The sequence below is a fragment of the Artibeus jamaicensis genome, unplaced genomic scaffold (assembly GCF_021234435.1).
Source record: "Artibeus jamaicensis isolate MK-2021 breed Jamaican fruit bat unplaced genomic scaffold, CSHL_Jam_final scaffold_916, whole genome shotgun sequence".
Lineage (NCBI taxonomy): Eukaryota > Metazoa > Chordata > Mammalia > Chiroptera > Phyllostomidae > Artibeus > Artibeus jamaicensis.
Window position 1 is genome coordinate 25420676 of NW_026522059.1, and position 7801 is coordinate 25428476.

The 7801-nt window shown below is 46.6% G+C and overlaps 1 pseudogene; it reads right to left on the reverse strand.

The window, feature by feature from the left end:
• Positions 1-968: 968 nt before the first annotated feature.
• LOC128626729 (putative peptidyl-tRNA hydrolase PTRHD1) lies at positions 969-3084 on the reverse strand (annotated as a pseudogene).
• Positions 3085-7801: the final 4717 nt, after the last annotated feature.

Genomic DNA, 7801 nt, shown 5'->3' on the forward strand with positions numbered 1-7801 from the left:
GTATAAAATGAAAGAATTGATTTGAAATAATCTTAGGTAGTTTAAGAGCTATACAAATTTAAATATAGTAAGTAGAGAAAAAAATTATTGCCTGTATCATATGTCAGATGTTCTCTGTTTGCTCCTCTCAATCCATTGTCCCTCTTGCTGTGTCCCCAACAGGCTGGTCTGTCCCACAGAAGCACCTGCACTCCATGACCCCCTGGTTTCTGGTTGGGGGGGACAGCAGGAGATTGAGAGTTAGAAGAAAGGCAGGCACGACACCACGCCCCACACCCCTCCCCCACCCTGTGTGGCTTAGCTCCACGGGTGTCCCCTCTTCCTTGATGCTGCTCCCTCCTAGGCCCCATCAGGCCTCAGGGTGCTAAGGGTTTCCCTTGGCTTGAGTCTCTGGGTGCTTCTCCAACACTTGGATTCTTACTCCTGCCAAGGAGCAGTTGTCTAGTAGCTGTACTGATAATGTTAATAACAATTCATAGCTAAGCTCTCAGAGAAAGTTCTTGTTAACTCTACCTCTAGTCTCAAATCAATCTCTTACGATATTTTTTCCATTAACTTTATTTTATTTTTTAGATTTAAAGATTCTATTTACTTTAAATAAAAAAGGGGGGAAGGGAGGGAGAAAGAGGGGGAGATGTGTGAGAGATACATCAACCAGTTGCCTCTTGCACGCCCCCAACCAGAGGCCTGGTCTGCAACCCAGGCATGTGCTCCGACTGGGAATGGAACCAGCAACCTTTTGGTTAGCAGGCTTGTGCTCAGTCCATCGAGCCACCCCAGACAGGGCTCTATTAACTTTCATAATGACAACTTTAATGTGAGCATGTGTTTGACCCTCAAGAAACTGTCCTAATGTAAAAGCAGAAGTGAGCTGTCATCAGAACAAGTGATGATACTTAGGGATGGGTGGCACATTAGGTCTGGATCGAGCCAATATTCATAACCAATAACAATAATCATCTGAGCAATCAGAATGTCTTCCAATACTGGGTTACTTCTCCCTTCGTGCAGGGCCCCAGTGCAGTGCGAGTGGCGGTGTTCTCCAGCTGCTGCAGCCACAGCACGTGGTCAATGTTGCGTTCAGCCAGGAACTTGAGGGAGGTCTCCTCTGGAGCCTCCAGGACCACCCTGTCTGTGCGCTCCGTTCCGGGGTGGGGAGGGGTGGAGGAGAGGTCGGCTGTGGTTGCAGTGGCTGTGTGACAAGCTGCACTGCCAAGACGCCCACTAGCCAGGAGAATGGACAGGTCCCTTCGTAACACCAAGTACTCCACTGGAACTGTGGCTCAGTGCCGGAGGCTGCCATCTTCCTGACCCATTTCTCTCCCCTTTTGCTGCTGGTACTCTAGTTCATACCATCATCTTCTCCACTGACAGCAGTGGCTCCTCACTGGACCTGATGCTCCTGTGCTGGTACTTACCTGTGGTCTCTCAGATATGCCTCTCTGTCGTGTGGGGTTGGGATGATGCAAACGGAATCTCCCTCCCTCCTAGCTACCTAGGTTCTTGTTAGGTTCTGCAGAGAGGAGAAAGAAAAGTAGAAGGAAGGGAGAAGGGATTTCTTTCCTGGTTTTCACTTCCCATGTTTCCTGGTCACTCCAGTAGCAGCAAATAATGGCTCCAGCTTCCAGAGCCTTCGAGCATCCCCCGCCCCCCCCACCCTACATCCCCAGCACCCCCAGGAGCCAGCGGCAGCCATGTCACACTGCCTCCCCTGCTGGGCTGTGCCCCTGGGACCAGAGAAGCTGCAGAGCCACACCCCTTTGGGGGCAGCACCAGCTGAACAGCGCCCCTCTCTCAGAGATGCAAGCACTAGACCCGTGGAGTCCCTCTTCCAGGCTCCTGGGTACAGGCGACACCACCTGTGCTCCAGCCCCAGGAGGTAGGAGCTGCTTTCTTGCAGTTACTAATCCCTGAGTGACAACCCTCTTCCCTCTTCCTTTTATACTTTGAGCCTCCTAATGCCTGTGAAAAAGCAATTCTTTCTATTAAAGCCCTTCTATTGGAAACATTTAGTGTGATTTCTGGTTCTGACTGGCCCCTGGCCAATTCCCCTTTTTAATTCATTTCTCACTTAGCAGCCAGTTGTTTTTTGAAAATGTGCCTCAGATTGTATCACTCCTCTGCTGATCTAGTCACACTCCTTGATTTCAAACAACAGAATGAGTACTGGCTCTCTTTGGAACAGAAGAGAAATGTATTAAAAGTGACCGTGGAACTCAGAGAATCAAGGGGAAGATGGGAGAACAGGGGACAGAGGGAGGTTTGCACAGTGAAACTCCTGGGATGGTTTGCTGAGGACGCAACCCCTGATTCCTTTCCACAGGACACTTATGGGCAGCCAGTGCCAGTGGACATTGGTCAGCATATGCTGGACCGTGCTGCCCTTGCACGCTTATCCCTGTGCACACCAGACTACACCAGGGCCACCTTAGTCATTCCGTACTGACCTTGCATCTTGGAGACACACCCTCGTGTTTCAAAGTCCCAGTGCCACAGGAGAGGAGAGACAATGCCTTCTCTTGTCCCTTCTAGGCCTTAGCTTCTATGATGACAACCAGGACCCTGCCTCCCGTTCTGTGATTCCCTAAAATACGAAGGGCTTTGAATGCAGAGTGACACATTTGTGCCATCCCGGCAGCTTCCCCATCACTAAGAGTGAAATTCCCAAATCTGGCTCTCACAGCTACCACCATCTGGCGCACCACCCTTCCGACCTCATGCCGCCGCCCCTTTCTCATGTTCCTGTCACATGTTCCTTTCTCACATTTCTGCTTGTCCCTTGAACATGGGACACTCATTCCAACCTCAGGGGATCACTGTTCCCTCAGCCTGGAAGTCATTCCCTGCTTCTCTCAAGGAATTTCCTGCTCACCTCCAAGTTTCAGCCTGATGCTTTCCTCACCAGGTAAACCTTCTGAAGGAGCCTCCGCCCCACACTTCTTTTCTCTGCAGCCTTCGTCTCTACCCGGGGTTTTCCTGTGCTCCTTCATCACCTGCCTCCCCGCGCCCAGAACGTGAACTCCACCATGTCTGTCCACTGCTGCAGCAGGCCAGTACCCGGGAGCCACAGAGCAGGGGCTGCATGTTTGTTGGATGACTGGACAGATGGACGGATGTTTAGATGGCTGGCTGGCTGGCTCAAGTCTGTTTATTACAACATTCAAAATGATACAAGAGACAAAACAATTCTGCCATGGAAGCAATGACAAACGGGATTCCATGAATGCTTCTTTAAATATTAATTAACTTCCCGGAACCCATCTGTGAGCTTTCTTTAGGAGATTTTACTAAGGAGGCTCTAAGGTGGGCCCTAAGGAGGCTGCTGTGACCTTCCGGAGAAACCATCGCTTGCCTTCGAATGGCCACCGTTTTGTGAATTAAAGCAGAAGGTAAAGGGCAGGTAAAAAAACAAAAAAAACAAGACCACACACTGGTACTGAGTATGAAAGAAGCCCTGAAGCATAAATATTGTAAATGTGGACTTGGGTGTCAGACAGACCTGAGTTCCACGCCCATGTCTGTTTCTTGTTATGTGTTGCTGGCTCTGCCACTTCTAGCTGTGTGACCTTGGGCAAGTCACTGAACCTCTCTGTGGTTCAATTTCCACATTTGCACAATGGCAATAATAACAGTGCATACACTGCAAGGCTGTTGTAAGGACAAAGTGACTCAATATACAGACAGCACTCAGAAGAGTTGTCTGGCATATAGTTGGCTTTGATAAAGCATAAGTATCACCTATTATTATGGTCAAGGTCAGATTAGTTTATTGATAAGGGAAACTTCAACAAGATAGAAGTTTATCTTTCAAATAAGTCAGAGGTAGGCAGTGCAGAATGGGTACAGCAGTTCCACAGTCAGAAGGGACCAAAGTTCCTTTTTTCTCCACCGCCATCTGATACATGGTTTATATCCTCAAAGTCCAAGACGGCTACTCAGGCTCTCATCACCATTCAGCAAGAAGAAATGGAGAAGGACCTCAGGACAGAATCAATACCCCTTAAAGAACACACCCAGATGGCTCACATAGTTCTTTTATTTGCATCTCATGGACCAGAACTGGGCCACAGGGCCACAGTTCTGGTCCCTGGGCATTGGGAAGTGTAGTTTTTTTCATTGTGTGTGCTGCCACCCCAAATAAAATTGGCATTGTGTCACTACAGATGAAATAGAAAATGGATATTGCTCCTTAGGCAAATTATTTAACTTCAAATTTTAGTTTTTCCATTTGTAAAGTGGGAACAGTTGTTTACACCTCACATAGCTGTCTGGAAGCTTACATGCAATGACGTCTGACCACCGCTAGCACGGTGCCCACTGCCTGCAAAATAAACATCGGCTGTCTTCGTAAGAAGGAAAACCGTGTCTGTGCATATGTTTAAAAACAAGTTAGACAAAGCCAAGTGGAACAAAAAGAGGAAAAATATCTCCGCAAAAATATAGTGATAACGTCAGAAAGAAACCTGCTCTATCTGCAGGTTTTTTCAATGCTTTGGCTCTCTTTAGCTCAATTGATTCTCAGCTGACAGCGTTCCAGTTTTAAATATCACATCATCCTGCTTTGCTGCTAACAAAGGGCCACTGTGTACCTGGGTGAGGCTGCCGCAGACTCACTGTTCTGAGCCTTTTTGGCCTCACCCACCATCCAACTTCTGTCCCATGTTCTGGATCAATGGCTTGTGAACCCGGCCAATCCTAAGGCTCACTTACCTGGAGAGTTCTGTAAAAATGCAAACTCCCCCCCCCCCCCCCCCCCCCCAAATACAGACTCCCAGTCCTCATCCCAGGAATCCAGCCCAAAAAACTTCTACATTTGCCTCAGCTGTGTCGAACTAACTCTGGGTTTTGGGGACTAAGTGACTCAACAACTTGAATGTTTACATAATACAGAGGAATGTATTGTGAAACACAAACAGGGATTGAATGTTGCTAGGCGTCAGGCACAGCGCTAAGCACTTTACATGGTCTCCCATCTAGGTACTATTATTCCCCTTTATACAGATCAGGCAACAGAGGCACAGAGAGGCTAAGCAACTTGTTCAAGGTCACACAGCTAATAAATGGGGGAAGTGGGAGCTGGGATTCAAACCTAGGCAGTCTGGCTTCTGAGAGCCTAACTGTGATCCTCTACCACCCTCCCATCTGTATTGAACAATTAGGGCACTTCAAAACAAATTATTTAAAAATTTGAGCAGACTTCCTCCTAACATCTATTAAGTAAAATGCAAGATAATCTTGTTCATGATCACTGATCTTCCCAAGCATGTTGTGGCATAAATAAGTCTTTTATAAAAACCTCTTTTTAAAGAAAAACTTGATTTTAGAGCAAGAGAGTAAGAGAAAAAGAGAGAAAGAGAGACAGTGACAGAGAAGGAAACATCAGTTTGCTGTTCCATTGATTCATGCATTCATTGGTTGATTCTTGCATGTGCCTTGATTGGAACCAAACCTACAAACTTAATGTGTGCAGGACGATGCTCTAACCAACTGAGCTACCTGGCCAGGGCCCAGATAAGTCTGTTATACAAAAGTATTTCGAGGCAGCCATCAAAAACAGTGTTGAAACTATATTTTCATGTGTACGTGTTCACTATGATGCTCTTTATGTAAAGAAATATATCCACATCCACACACACACACACACACACACACACACACGGACACCTAGAGAAAGTCTGGAAGAAAACACAGCAAGCAAAGCGTGACAGTTAATTCTGTGTGGTAACATCATCCTTTGTTTATTTATACAAAATAAACATAAATTTTGTCTAATTAAAAAATCCTTAAAGTTTAAAAATAAACAAAGCCAAAGTAAAACGATATCCTCTGTGTTTGCTTGGAGAGTCTTTTAAAAGTTCTTAAAATTCCACCTCCAAGACCCTTAAAAAGGAAATCTGATGGAAGTATTGGATTGCAGTATTGGAAGTATTGTGTTTGCGCAGTGGCTGAACTATCGGTTTTACCGTTTGGCAGATGTGGGTTTAAATCTCAGCTGTGAAGTCTCCCGCCTGAGACACGTGTCAGGTCACTCAATGACCCTGCCTCACTCACTCACCGGTGGAAAGGTCAAGGGGTATCGGGGGCCAAACACACACATATACAGGTGTTTGATAGTAGGTCATCTGTGGTTAGCAAGGGGCAGAATATAATGCAGAATTTGTTATAATTCTGGCGCTTTTTTGGCTAATAATAAAGATTGTAAATAGTTTACTAATTAGAGGTAAGCATCGATGCCCATGAAGAGATCTGAGGAATGGATAAGGTCAGTCTGCTCCTGATGATCTAGCTGAGGTCTAAGGTATTGATTGTTCGTAGTTCAATATACACATGTGACCTGGGACAGGCAGTCACCCTAGGCCCTGACCCACAGCTTCACCTGCAGTCACACCCTCGGGTCCCGTTCTTCTGTCCTCGGGTCTGGCTGGTCCCCACCCTACCCACGACCATCTCCTGTGCTCTCATGGTGGCTCCTAAGCCTTCGCCCTCCTCGCCCTCCTTCCCTCTGCTTCTTCCCGCACCGGGCTGCTGAACCTGCTGTCTCATAGGCTACTGGTGGCATTCTTATTGCCAAATCCAGGGTTCAGCTTTATCTTCTTGTACCTTGCTCTATTAATCATCACTTTCTCCATGTCTCCAGGAGCCTGTCTTTTGGTCTGTAAACATGCTCCAATCCCTGCTAGCCTGACGATATAATAAAAATGTGATAACCTTAGCTTCATGTCATTCTGTGTCATTCACTCAGGTCCTACCAAGTCCTGAAATACTGCTTTGTAAAGGTCATCAATGACCTATTACTTGTTGGTAGGTGGCCCTCGATTGCATTTGACCTTTTGGTTACTTCCTCCTTCCTGAAACTCTCCATTCCCTCACTTTCTGCCACTTTCTGCTGCACATGTCATGATGCCCTCGCTGAAATGAAGGAACACACACATACTTGGGGTTTGTTCTCACCCTCAAGTCTTTGCTCTTGCTGAAACCGCACCACCACCAATGCCACAGGCCCCTCCTCACTCTAGTCCTCACACCCAACACCCAACCTCAACTTGTCACCCCCCAGACCTCCTCTTCCCCGGGTTAACTTCCACTTACCCCACTCAGGCCCTACCTCCCCCGAAATCCCTCCTTAGCACCCTTCTCCCACCAAAGTTGGGCTGGGTGCCCTTTCCTAATGCTTACATAACACCTATGCACTTCTACACTATGTTCTAATTATGTCTCCCCAAAATGACCGTGAGCCCCCTGATATAATTTTTAGAGTTATTTCTTATTCTCTGAGTTCCTAGCACTTGATGTGGTGCTAGATACTTAGTAGGAATTCAATAAATGTTTATAAAATTATGTAACCAATTCACTAATATCAGCACCTGCCTATATCCCCTGAGCCTCGAGTAGTAGGGTACAGGGCAAATAAATTCACAGGGAGTCAGGGGGTTGGGAAGAAATCAGAAGCAAGAGGGGGAAAAAGCTTGAGGTGTGACAATGTGTGTGGTGAGGAAGCTGGGGGAGACAGGCAGAGTCTGGTGGGAGTAAGGGCAGTCGGGAAAAGGGACTCTTAAAGTGGAGGGGCAGTGCCCTTTTGGGGCCAACCTCACCTTCCTCTAAGCTCTTCTTTGTTAGGCGTTCTCACAACATTGCCAGCTAGAAGAAGTGCAGAAGAAGTGTAAAGAAAAGTATATTATTCACTTTCCTTCTTGCTTCTTTCTAAAAGAGCACTCTTACAATCAATCATATTGTTAGAAAACTTCCAGATAATGCTACTTGTTTTTTCCAGATAAGTGCTATTTGTCTATATTTTAGAAAA